Consider the following 13,390-nt stretch of genomic DNA (forward strand, 5'->3'; position numbering starts at 1 on the left):
AGAGTCCTTCCGGGCTGCAATAGCCAAACTAGGAAGAGCGAATTTGAACTCGCTACGTTCCGCCGGGGGGAGGGGACTTATCTCCCAATATAAATCGATCACTCGCGTGAAACTGACCGTGTGATAGTTTCGTTCCTCCTTTAATCACATTTTATGATTGATGTTTTCAGTAGCTTTCCGTAATGTTCAGCGTAACCAACGGAGTTTTATGGAAAATCTCGTTTCAAATCAAACATTTTATGACCACTAATCGAAGTGCTAGGAATACTAATTCTCCCCTTCAGGAATCAAACTAAACTTGATTAACAGGCAATAAAACAAATTGGACGTGCCTTCTACACGGGTTGGAGCGGGAAGGACATCAAATGGTCGGCTGATCTGTTCAAGAATTTCGAAACTATTTCTGGATGGACTTGAGAACTTTCTCTCGTACGGGCCATAAAATGTGAAATGTGACTTGATTTCGGAGCATCAGTATTCAATGAACTGGCCTGGCCGCTCTCCATCCATATTGGATGGACGACGGGTGAGTAACGAAAGATGACAGGTCCATGGTTTGGGATGGTACACTAGCGTACGCAGTCATATCTATGGAAAATAAGTGAAATTGTTTAAATGAAAAAAATATACATTGAAAATCTGACTCGTGACCAGTTCCAGACCAAATACGATAAAAAAAACTAAAAATTTAAGACACGACCTTCTCCGATTTGCATGAAACTATGCACAATTATGTTTTATGGCGTCTTTGACAATTTTCAATTGTAGCAATAATTTGGCTCTATGTGTTGATTAAAAGCATCTATCACTGATTTCCGTATCCCATCCAAATAAGTTAGTTAGTTATCTTTATTAAGGAGACTTTCAGCCGAGCGCTGGTTCGTCCCCGGCCAAATAAGTTAATTTCACACTTCCGTTCACTAAAATGAACTTGAAAATCGTTTAATGCTATGAGATTTGTACTGTCCATACTTACCTTACCTTACTTACTAATCAGGCTAAGGCCTTGTTGTCCTCTGCTGTCCGAAGAAGTCGTCTCCATTCTACTCAATCCATGGCCACACTTCGCCAGCCTCTTAGTCTGCGAAGGGTCCTCAGGTCGATCCACCTTGCCCACTGCGCGCCTCTTCTTCTTGTTCCTGTTGGGTTGCTTTATAGAACCATTTTCACTGGGTCGTCATGCGACATTCTTACGACGTGCCCAGCCCACCGTAGTCGCCCAAATTTTGCAATATGCACGATGGATGGTTCTCCCAGCAGCTGGTGCAATTCGTGGTTCATTCGCCTCCTCCACGTTCCGTCATCCATCTGCACTCCACCGTAGATGGTACGCAACACCTTCCGTTCGAAAACAACAAGGGCGCGTTGGTCTTCCACGAGCAAAGTCCAGGTTTCGTGGCCGTAGAGGACCACCGGTCTAATCAGCGTCTTGTAGACAGTCAATTTAGTGCGGCGGCGAATTTTATTCGACCGGAGCGTCCTCTGGAGTTCAAAGTAGGCACGATTCCCTGCCATAGTGCGTCTTTGAATTTCTATGCTGGTATCATTTTCGGCGGTCACCAGTGAGCCCAAATACACGAACTCATCGACCACCTCCATTTCGTCACCGTCAATCTGAACTCGGGGTGGGAGGCTAACATTGTCTTTCCTAGAACCTCTTCCTTTCATGTATTTTGTCTTTAATGCGTTGATGGCAAGTCCAATCCGCCTAGCTTCAGCCTTCAGTCTGATGTACGTTTCCGCCATTATATCAAAGTTCCGTGCCATAATGTCAATGTCATCGGCGAAGCCAAGAAGCAGGATCGACTTCCTCAAGATCGTGCCACTCGTGTCTATCCTAGCTCTTCTGATCACACCTCCTATCGCAATGTTGAATACCAGACATGAAAGTCCATCACCTTGCCGTAACCCCATTCGAGATTCAAAGGGACTCGAAAGTGTCTCCGATACTCGAACAACGCACATCACTCGATCCATCATCGCCTTGACCAATCGCGTCAGTTTATCCGGAAATCCATACTTGTACATGATCTGCCATAGCTGATCTCGATCGATTGTGTCGTATGCGCATTTGAAATCGATGAACAAATGATGTGTGGGCACGTTGTATTCGCGGCATTTCTGCAGAACCTACCGAATCGCGAAAATTTGGTCCATGGTAGCGCCTTATACCAGCAGTGTGATCGCGCGGTAGTTGCAGCAATCCAACTTGTCGCCCTTTCTGTAGATTCGGCATACGACACCTTCCATCCACTCTCCCGGTAATATCTCCTCCTCCTCCGATATCTTGGCAATTACCCAGTGCAGCGCTCTAGCCAGTATTTTAATACATCACGTGGAAGTTGATCTACACCAGTTGCTTTGTTGTTCTTCAGCTGACTGATCTCCTCAACTTCTTGAAGATCAAGAGTCGGTAGTCTGTCGTCTTCTGCGCATGCTCCAAGGTCTGTTGCCGTGCCACCTTCGTTTTCTGCTGCATCGCCGTTGAGGTGCTCGTCATAGTACTGCTTCCACCTCTCAATCACCTCACATTCGTTCGTGATATGGTTACCCTCCAAGTCCTTGCAAATATCGGCTTGCGGCACGTAGCCTTTGTGCGAACTATTTAGCTTCTCGTATAACTTTCGTGTGTCGTTAACGCGGTACAGATTTTCCATCGCCTCGTGATCTCGGTCTTCCTGCTGACGCTTCTTCCTTCGGAAAACCGTTTTGTCTGTTCCGCGCTTGTCTGTATCGCTCCACATTCAATCTCGTGCGGTGTTGCAGCATTCTCGTCCGTGCTGCATTCTTCTCCTCTACTAACAGTTTGCATTCGCCGTCAAACCAGTCCACTAGTGCAGTACCTAAAGGGTGATACGGTCAAAATTTGGTCAATATCAACTTGACGTATTTCTTTCAATTTTGCATTTAAAAAACCTGAACACCCCTCATTTTGAAGGTGTGTGTGTGTAGAATGTTGCTCCTATTTTGATTTTGGAATTCACTCTTCAGTTATCAAAATGCCGTCCAAGCAAGAAGAGCAGCGTATCAAAATTTTGCTCGCGCATCGCGAAAATCCGAGCTACTCGCACGCAAAGTTGGCAAAATCGCTAAAAGTTGCCAAATCAACCGTTACAAATGTAATTAAAGTGTTTGGGGAACGTTTGTCGACAGCCAGGAAGTCTGGATCGGGGAAAAATCGAAAACCGGAAGCCGCTGAGACGACAAAGAGAGTTGCCGGTAGTTTCAAGCGAAACCCTAACCTCTCTCTCCGAGATGCCGCAAATAAGCTGGGTGTATCGTCTACAACCGTGCATCGAGCCAAAAAACGAGCCGGACTATCGACTTACAAGAAGGTAGTGACTCCAAATCGCGATGATAAACAAAATACGACGGCCAAAGCGCGATCCCGGAGGCTGTACACGACGATGCTGACGAAGTTTGACTGCGTGGTAATGGACGACGAAACCTACGTCAAAGCCGACTACAAGCAGCTTCCGGGACAGGAGTTTTATACGGCAAAAGGAAGGGGAAAGGTAGCAGATGTTTTCAAGCACATGAAACTGTCAAAGTTCGCAAAGAAATATTTGGTTTGGCAAGCCATCTGTACCTGTGGCTTGAAAAGCAGCATTTTCATAGCTTCCGGGACTGTCAACCAATAAATTTACGTGAAAGAGTGTTTGAATAAACGTCTGCTGCCTTTCCTGAAGAAACACGGTTGTTCCGTACTGTTTTGGCTGGATTTGGCATCTTGCCATTACGGTAAAAAGGCCATGGAGTGGTACGCCGCCAACAACGTGCAGGTGGTTCCCAAGGACAAGAACCCTCCCAACACGCCAGAGCTCCGCCCAATTGAGAAATACTGGGCTATTGTCAAGCGGAACCTAAAGAAGACCAAAAAAAACTGCTAAGGGTGAGCAGCAGTTCAAGGCCAACTGGCTTTCTGCGGCGAAGAAGGTGGACAAGGTGGCTGTACAAAATCTGATGGCAGGGGTCAAGCGTAAGGTCCGGCAATTCGGATTTGGAAAAGCGGAAGCCTAACTGAATATTTTTCCTGAATTTTATACTAATTAAACTTGAAAAAGAAATTTAATTTGATTTTTTTAATAAACGACTTCACCGATTTACACGCGTTTTCCCTTGACCAAATTTTGAACGTATCACCCTTTAGTTGTCTCAATGATGAATCTAGATGTTATACATATCTTTTTACATTCTCTATAAGGAAGACTCGTGCCTTGGTGATTTAGATGCATTGTCAAGATTTAGCACTCTAGCAGTTGAATTCCGGGCATAAATTTGAAGAAATGATTTTTTTTAAATATACCTAATATGTATAAACTTCTTCCTTTTCGTTTAAATATATGCCTGGAATTCAGCTGCAGGATAGTTTTAATGGTTTAGCACATAAACAAATCCATATTTTTTTTCTAATTCACTATTTTAATTCACTAACATAAAGAAAAAAATTAAAAACTCCATTTAAATTAAAAAATGTCACAATGATTTGTTAAAAATAAATTCATTAATTATCTAGCTACAAACAGGGATAGAATTATTAATGCTTTGAGTGCATTTTTTTTGATTACAATTAAAGTTAAATCTTGATTTTATATATAACTCCGAATGTCAGTCCAATGACGAATAAAAAAATTTCCTGGATAAATGCTTATTTACTTTCTTTTCTCTTCAAATATCAGAAGCATCGCATTCGAAAACCTGATGAAATTAAATAATAACCTAATTTTTCATAACTGTGTGTGATGTCATGTGATGTGATGTTCCAAATTTTCTTACTTTCTTATCTCGACGAATTTTCTTCTCGAAAAATGCTGTAAGTCTCAGAATCTAGCAAGCCTCCCAAGATCTTGAATTACCAGTTTTGAAGTCCAGAAGATTCAAAGTTTGTCGAAGCCTATGATGTCAAAACCTTTTTTTAATCCCTAAAATCTTCTTCTTAGTCTTACAATTATGACAATTGATCTAATTTCTTTGATTTTTATTTACATTTGTATTCGAAGAATTAATACTTACAAGCTGTATCAGAGATATCTTTTTTTTTTAGTTACAAAATCTTGAAACTCATATTTTTTTAATCCCGGGAAATTCTGCGCTGGTGTGCTAGGTGACTTTGGCAGTCACGGCGGTGGCCGGATGGCGGTGGCCGGATGGCGTCGGCCGGATGGCGTCGGCCGGATGGCGTCGGCCGGATGGCGTCGGCCGGATGGCGTCGGCCGGATGGCGTCGGCCGGATGGCGTCGGCCGGATGGCGTCGGCCGGATGGCGTCGGCCGGATGGCGTCGGCCGGATAGCGTCGGCCGGATAGCGTCGGCCGGATGGCGTCGGCCGGATGGCGTCGGCCGGATGGCGTCGGCCGGATGGCGTCGGCCGGATGGCGTCGGCCGGATGGCGTCGGCCGGATGGCGTCGGCCGGATGGCGTCGGCCGGATGGCGTCGGCCGGATGGCGTCGGCCGGATGGCGTCGGCCGGATGGCGTCGGCCGGATGGCGTCGGCCGGATGGCGTCGGCTGGATAGCATCGGCCGGATTTCATTGGCCGGATTTCATTGGGCGGATGGTGACATCTGTAAGGTCCCGTCCGGTAAAGCGATTCCACACCACGAGGTCCACGTTAGAAATTCGCAGCCAGGCGACGACACACCGCCCGAATCAACTCCCTGAACAGCACCACTCAACAGTCTTTAAAACACATGGGTTTGGGATCTCAAAACTATTTTTATTTTATCATTCAAATGGTTAAAATTTTTGTATGGACATATATCTTGAAATTTATTCTGTGTCCACTTTACCTTGAACCATAGTATTACAGAATTTTATAAAATTATACAATTCAAACTCTTAGAATTTGGCGGAGCCGATGGAGTAGTGGAAAGCGTGATTTCCTCTCACCCCAGCAGACCTGGGTTCAATCCCAGTCGGTGCCGCCGGGATGTTCTGAGGCATATAATATCTCTGATCACGCCGGGAAGTAAAGCCGTTGGTCCCCGGTTCATGAGTTGATGGATGGATCGATATGTAGGGTCCAGGTGTGGGAGCTGCCTCCATGGCGTTGGTAGCATTGGTGCTCGCTCAGCACGGAAAACAAGATCGACGGAAAACAAATCAAAGGAAAAAACAAACTCTGAGAATTTAATGTTGGTGCCTATGTCTGAAAATTAACTGATGATAAAATGTTCAAAATCTAAAAAAGCTAGTTACAAAATTCATGAAAATTCCTAATTCCGATAATTTTCTTAAGTTTGATATGCTTAAATTTAAAAGATCCGGCCGCTATGTGATTTCAATATAAAGAGCATGAACAAACAATCGTTGCTTGTTCAAAATCAGTAAGTTTTTAAGCAAGGGCGTAGCCAGGTTTCGAGCTAGGGAGGGGCGAAAAAAAAGTTCTATGGAAAATTTGGCCGAATTCCATTTCACCGAACGCCATTTCACCGAACGCCATTTCACCGAACGCAATTTCACCGAAAGCCTTTGTGGCCTGGCTACGCCTATGCTTTTAAGGCTTCGCCTAATGGAGGTGCAAATCGTTTTTATGAAATAAATATAATCAATTCAAATTTATTGTTTCACGATTAAAACAATAGTATGCCCGGTTTGGAGACGAACCAGGGCTGAAAGTCTCCTTAATAAATATATATAAAAAAATAGTATGCCTCAATGCCACACTACCCAAAAATAAGTTGTCTTGACGCAATTTGATTGAATAGCATCTTCGTGAGTTTTTATTAACCGTAGTTTAGAAAAATTAAAAAAATGCAACAGACCCCCAAGGCCCCTTCCAGATAAATTTCCTAGCTACGCCAGTCGAAACATATTAAAAATTGGAATTTTGTATTGAAAAACATTGATTGTATTTGTTTATATGGTTTTCATGGATTGCAACCAGAGGGTGCAATATGTTTTTATATTTTTCCTTGAAAATTTAGGCTCTTTTAAACAACATATTAAAAAATCAGCGATGTGTTTTTTTTTTTCGTTTTTGAGTTATATTTTTTTGAAGTTATCTAGTTTTCGTATTACGCTCAATACTCCTATGCAACTAAACTACCATGCGTCTCCATTGATTTAAATCTCCTTGTTGATTGTGCCTGTAGTGGCGAAAGATTTATTATTTCGGCCACACGTGCAAATTGCTTGCCAAATAAGGTATTTTTTGGAAAATCCGATGCCTTCTTCGTCTTGAAATACTCAGCTGTAGCATTTTTGGGCATTGTTTATTAATTTATTTGATAAGGCTCAACCGAATTAACTTTACAGAGCCGAGGATTCTTGGTCACTATACAATACATCTTAAAACTATAGTCAAAAGGTACAACACAATAAACACTTTATCTTCCGCTATCCAAAAAGCCTCCTCCATCAGAACTGGAGCCGCTTCCAGTAGTTTCATTGCATGGCAAATTGTTGTACGCCAACGAGGGTCAGAGCGCGTCCATTGCAGCAATGGACGCAAAACGTGGTCAGCACTCACACACTCATCACGAAACGGTTGCTTTCCAAAGTCGACGACGCATCGACCGAAAGAACTGCTGATGAAGAACAATGAGGAGGACCACACAATGGTTGCTGCCGAGAAAACAGACGATCGCGTAGCACACATCGAGAGTGGTCTGCTTTTGTCGACAGCCGAGTGAACACTGCATTTCTTTGCATAGCAGAATAGAAAGCCAGCCTTGAAAGCTGCTTGAAATCCTCCAGCATAAGTTTCATCGTCCATAATAACGCATAAAAATTTCGTCAAATATTCGCAGTACAAACAGCGTTGCCAGTATTCCAGATTTATCTGGATTTTCCAGATTTTTAGTCGTCTTGCCACGTATATTTCCAGATTTTTTAAATATGTTCCAGATTTTCCCAGATTGTTTAAACATGTTGCTTTAAAAATGTCACTGCAATAATAAAAAAAATAAAAATTCAAACTTGCTACTTTAATTATTAAAGGCCATCAAAGTTGAACATTATTGGAATTTTAAGGTAATTCTGAAAATAGTTCACAGTTAAGTGTGAGGCGGATTCTTTGTGAAATCAAAGGAGAATTTCAAGCTACTTCTGAGTAGAAATACATCCATCTTTGTGGGTTTCGGGGTCGTGCGGTGTCACTCATCACGCACAGAAACCTTAAAGCTTTGATTTTTTACAAGATCTTAGACTTATCAAACTTAATTACACATTAAACTTCAACTTTGTTCAAATCGCTTCCATTGTTTTGAAACCTGCTGTTTTGTTACAAATACTCAACATCAGTTAAGTTAAATTTGGCATAAAGGTATGTTAATATGAATGAAAATTCGACTGTAGTGCTGAATTTGGTGATATTCGGTTGAGCAGTCTAAAGGGTGATACGGTCAAAATTTGGTCAAGGGAAAACGCGTGTAAATCGGTGAAATCGTTTATTTAAAAAATCAAATTAAATTTCTTTTTCAAGTTCAATTAGTATAAAATTCAGGAAAAATATTCAGTTAGGCTTCCGCTTTTCCAAATCCGAATTGCCGGGCCTTACGCTTGACCCCTGCCATCAGATTTTGTACAGCCACCTTGTCCACTTTCTTCGCCGCAGAAAGCCAGTTGGCCTTGAACTGCTGCTCACCCTTAGCAGTTTTTTTGGTCTTCTTTAGGTTCCGCTTGACAATAGCCCAGTATTTCTCAATTGGGCGGAGCTCTGGTGTGTTGGGAGGGTTCTTGTCCTTGGGAACCACCTGCACGTTGTTAGCGGCGTACCACTCCATGGCCTTTTTACCGTAATGGCAAGATGCCAAATCCGGCCAAAACAGTACGGAACAACCGTGTTTCTTCAGGAAAGGCAGCAGACGTTTATTCAAACACTCTTTCACGTAAATTTCTTGGTTGACAGTCCCGGAAGCTATGAAAATGCTGCTTTTCAAGCCACAGGTACAGATGGCTTGCCAAACCAGATATTTCTTTGCGAACTTTGACAGTTTCATGTGCTTGAAAACATCTGCTACCTTTCCCCTTCCTTTTGCCGTATAAAACTCCTGTCCCGGAAGCTGCTTGTAGTCGGCTTTGACGTAGGTTTCGTCGTCCATTACCACGCAGTCAAACTTCGTCAGCATCGTCGTGTACAGCCTCCGGGATCGCGCTTTGGCCGTCGTATTTTGTTTATCATCGCGATTTGGAGTCACTACCTTCTTGTAAGTCGATAGTCCGGCTCGTTTTTTGGCTCGATGCACGGTTGTAGACGATACACCCAGCTTATTTGCGGCATCTCGGAGAGAGAGGTTAGGGTTTCGCTTGAAACTACCGGCAACTCTCTTTGTCGTCTCAGCGGCTTCCGGTTTTCGATTTTTCCCCGATCCAGACTTCCTGGCTGTCGACAAACGTTCCCCAAACACTTTAATTACATTTGTAACGGTTGATTTGGCAACTTTTAGCGATTTTGCCAACTTTGCGTGCGAGTAGCTCGGATTTTCGCGATGCGCGAGCAAAATTTTGATACGCTGCTCTTCTTGCTTGGACGGCATTTTGACAACTGAAGAGTGAATTCCAAAATCAAAATAGGAGCAACATTCTACACACACACACCTTCAAAATGAGGGGTGTTCAGGTTTTTTAAATGCAAAATTGAAAGAAATACGTCAAGTTGATATTGACCAAATTTTGACCGTATCACCACTTATATAATTTAGAACAAATGGTTCAATCTTGTCCAACGTTTCGATGCTGGTTAGCATATTCTTCAAGGAAACTGATATATTTGTTTAAAAATTAATTAATTTTACATTTTGCCTTACATATATCGTATTTCTATAGGAGCATTTACCTTACGCGATTGTGCCTGTCTCATACCGGTTGTATGAGAAAATGGAAGAGTTGCCAGTCTTCTTTAAAGGTTGTCTTCGATCTTAATCATTATGTACTGGTTATCATAATTCAAAATATGTTGCTAATAATAATGAAAAACTGGATAAAACTGGGTGTACACTGTATCCTAAAAAAAACTGGAAGATTTCAAATGTTATCTGTTTGACTGCATGCGTCAAAAAAATTGGAAGAGTTTAAGCTGGAATGTTGGCATCACTGAATAGTGGTCCAGAATGCAGATTTAGGTGTCGGAATGATATGTTTTGAGCCTGAAATTGAAACTTTAGACTAAAAGTCGCTTCTAAAAAGTTTTTCCTTATAGTTACGCCCTCATTTGTATGACAATGAGTTCTAGGGTGGTTCTTATTATCATTAAAATAAAATATCTAACTTTTTTGGTTGAATAAATTAAGGTATACATTCTTCGGCAAAGTTATAGCTTAGCTAATTTCTTTGTATAACAAAAACTTTTTTATATGTCTTAAATTGGCCGATTTAGAGCTATTTTCTTGAAATGAGTTAAGGTGTCTCTAAAAAAACAGTTGTTTTGCTCTAGTTTTCTTATTTCAAATTTCTCAGCAAAGGCGTTTTCAAATAACTTTTAGAACTTTAGAAGGTGAAAATTTTTGCTGCACAAAGCTTGTCAATATCTTTCGCCGATCAAGAGTTATTGACGTTTTTCTACTAAAAATATGCCCTTTTCAAATGCAAATATCTCTGGTTGGGGCAAACAAAAACAGTTTTTTTACGGCTTTCGAAAGGGCGTATGTTGTCCTCAATAATATAAAAAATAGCAGGTATGTTATTTTTTAAACTCGTATAAAATCAATTTGAATTTATTCATGTTTTTTATTATATTTGAGAATATCTTTTTTTATTAGAAGAGATACAGACAACAAATTTCGAAATAAAACATTCGTCTTAAAGAGTTTTGAAAGTCTCTAGAAGATGACTTTCATGATTAATTTAAAATAAAAAAGTTATTAGCAAAAATGCTACTGACTTGGAAAGCTGTCAATTAACAATTGTGAAAGAGCTCAAAGAACACTAAGTAGAGATCCAGCGTAAAGTCCCTGAGGGGACTTTATAAAGCCAAAGAAGAAGATAGGCAACATGGACTTCATTAGTGTAATATTAATTAATCAAAATGCGTAAAAAGTTATTTAATTTAATGTCAAGATCAAACTAAACTTCTACTGGGTAAAAAGGGAAATAGTTAAACTAGAACAACCAATTGATGCACCATCCCAAACACACCTACGTCCAAATCTCAACATACCCATCATCATCCCGTTGGTGATGGTCACACCGCATCATTCTCCAGCACAATGGCCATCGACGACCTCGTTCAACACGTCCTGGCCCAGCAGCAAAAACGCGAGGCCTATAAAGACCGTACGCCGTGCCGAATTCTGCCTGCATGGCAGCGCCAAACTGTCGAACGGTTCTCGTTCGACTACAACGGAACACAAATTGATTATAAACTCAACACCCGACCGACCATCATCGGTTCTTTTGACGACGGCGACGACGCTACTGGAAAGAGTGGCAGGATGAAAGGACATCGGTTGGTTCGTTGTTGCAGGCTCCAACGGTAGACTTTTGGTCGTCGTCGTCGTCGTCGGTTGGGCCGTGATCTGGGAACCAAAAATTTGCCTCCATAAAATGGAAGAATGTGTTTTCCAACTTCTTAGCGAGCGTGGAGAATCCTTGCAATCTTTCGAAAGTCTAGAAGAAAATAGGACGGCTGTCCCATGCTACTCTTGAACCATTCTCCGGTTTTTTTTCTCTTCTCATCCCATTGAAGTGGAATCAGTCGAGTAATCGACATAAAAACCAACTTTCCAAATGCTGAGATAATTTATGGCTTCTTCTAAGTTTTTTTTTTATTCTCGCACCCTTTTCCGGACGGCTGTTCTCGTTTCTTGGCCTCTTTTATAGATTTCACGGATTTGCAGTCCTGCAGAATGGCTCGTTAATGCAAGGAGGATTCTTTAGAATTTGCGTTCACTCTTTCGGAACCGTCGATGACCTACTGTCGGTCGATTTCGACATTTCAAAGATTGTTGGACAATCCTAGTCCAATAGATTTCAACATATTTTGAAAATTGATTAAAAGCCTAAAATAGCCGTACCTATAAAATGTTATTCAATCATTTCTTCATGTGTGTTCGGTCATAAATTTTGTGTGAACCAGCTCTAATCGATGTGAGCAATAAAATACCATGGTCGTAGCTTCATATGTACCTAGAACAAACACACAGTCCATGACGATATAATTTTCGAATAAGCACAAACTAATACCTTTTCGTGACTGTCGCGACGCTGCTCAAATAAAAGAAGCGTAAATAACTATCGCTGTCGGTACACATTCATTCAGCGAGCGTGATGATGTCCAAATAAGTGGCATTGCGCGAACTGCGGATGTGAGTGTCGATGGACTAAACGATATGATGGCGATGGGGAATGAAAACGAATGGATGAGGGAATACCAGCAGCAGCCCGCATACAATGTGTGCAGGCAGCATGCAGCGTGGCGCTAACCGTGTCGCCCTTCTTCACATGGCTCGTTGGTCTAGGGGTATGATTTTCGCTTCGGGTGCGAGAGGTCCCGGGTTCAATTCCCGGACGAGCCCGCTGAGATTTTTTTTTTCAGACGTATGACCAGGTATTCTTAAGGGGAAAAGGGACGACATACATTTTTGGTAACTTTAAAGTAGTTTTTACGTTTAAAACCGAATTTCTGTCAATGAAAATAGGTTCACTGTGTTTCGGTAGAATGGAATGAACACATTTTCATGAATGTAATTTTGGTTAGAATGCAAAGACTGCTTAATTTTTGAAAATTAATGACGTCCCCTTTCACCTTAAGGTGATACTGGAAGCCTTTACCCTGATGACGCTTCGCATTTTCTGGTGTATACATAATAGCTGGGGCAAACGCTCCTGTAGTTGCGGTATGTTAGAAGCGTTAGGTTCCTATTGTTGCTTATGAAAACTCCATAAGCAACTATATAGGAACCTAACGATTCTAACGTACCGCAACTATAGAGCGTTCACCCTATTAGCGTTGACGGCGACTCTATAGTTCTTCACTCCTATGGTAAAATCCATAAGCAAACGTGAACTGTGCGTGAAAAATAGCAGAGTTCGTACTAACCTTTCACTCCAGCGAAAATTCCCAATCTGGAAATCTTTCTAGCATCTAGTAGAGCCGATTTTCGACGGTGCCAGAAAATAAATAATAACAAAACTGCTTCCGTGCATCGCAGAGACACAAAACAAAACTGCAACGCGGCTAATTTCATGCATAAAATACAGTCAAGAATCCTTATTGCCGGATTCCTTATTGCCGGTATCCCTTAAAGCCGGATCCTTATTGCCGGGCTATCCGCTAATGAGGATACCCACAGCTTATGGGATTTTCACTAATAGGGGCTGTGGTGGATTATCTCATTTGTTTCAATATATAAAGCTATCCTGTCTTCGACAAACATGTTGTACTAGGATAAACCAACAAGCCTGTGTAATTGGATTCAGGTTTAATTGGGAACTACGCCGCTAGAGGCGCT

The 13,390-nt window shown here is 41.8% G+C and overlaps 1 non-coding gene across 1 annotated transcript; it reads left to right on the forward strand.

Annotated features, from left to right (window-relative positions):
• The first annotated feature begins 12,382 nt into the window (after nt 1-12,382).
• Nucleotides 12,383-12,454, forward strand: TRNAP-CGG (transfer RNA proline (anticodon CGG)). Its single transcript has one exon. It is a non-coding gene; the product is annotated as a tRNA-Pro (tRNA).
• Nucleotides 12,455-13,390: the final 936 nt, after the last annotated feature.

The sequence above is a fragment of the Ochlerotatus camptorhynchus genome, unplaced genomic scaffold (genome assembly GCF_037179485.1).
Source record: "Ochlerotatus camptorhynchus isolate MF236.1 unplaced genomic scaffold, CSIRO-AGI_Acam_v1.1 ptg000192l, whole genome shotgun sequence".
In the NCBI taxonomy this organism is placed as follows: domain Eukaryota; kingdom Metazoa; phylum Arthropoda; class Insecta; order Diptera; family Culicidae; genus Ochlerotatus; species Ochlerotatus camptorhynchus.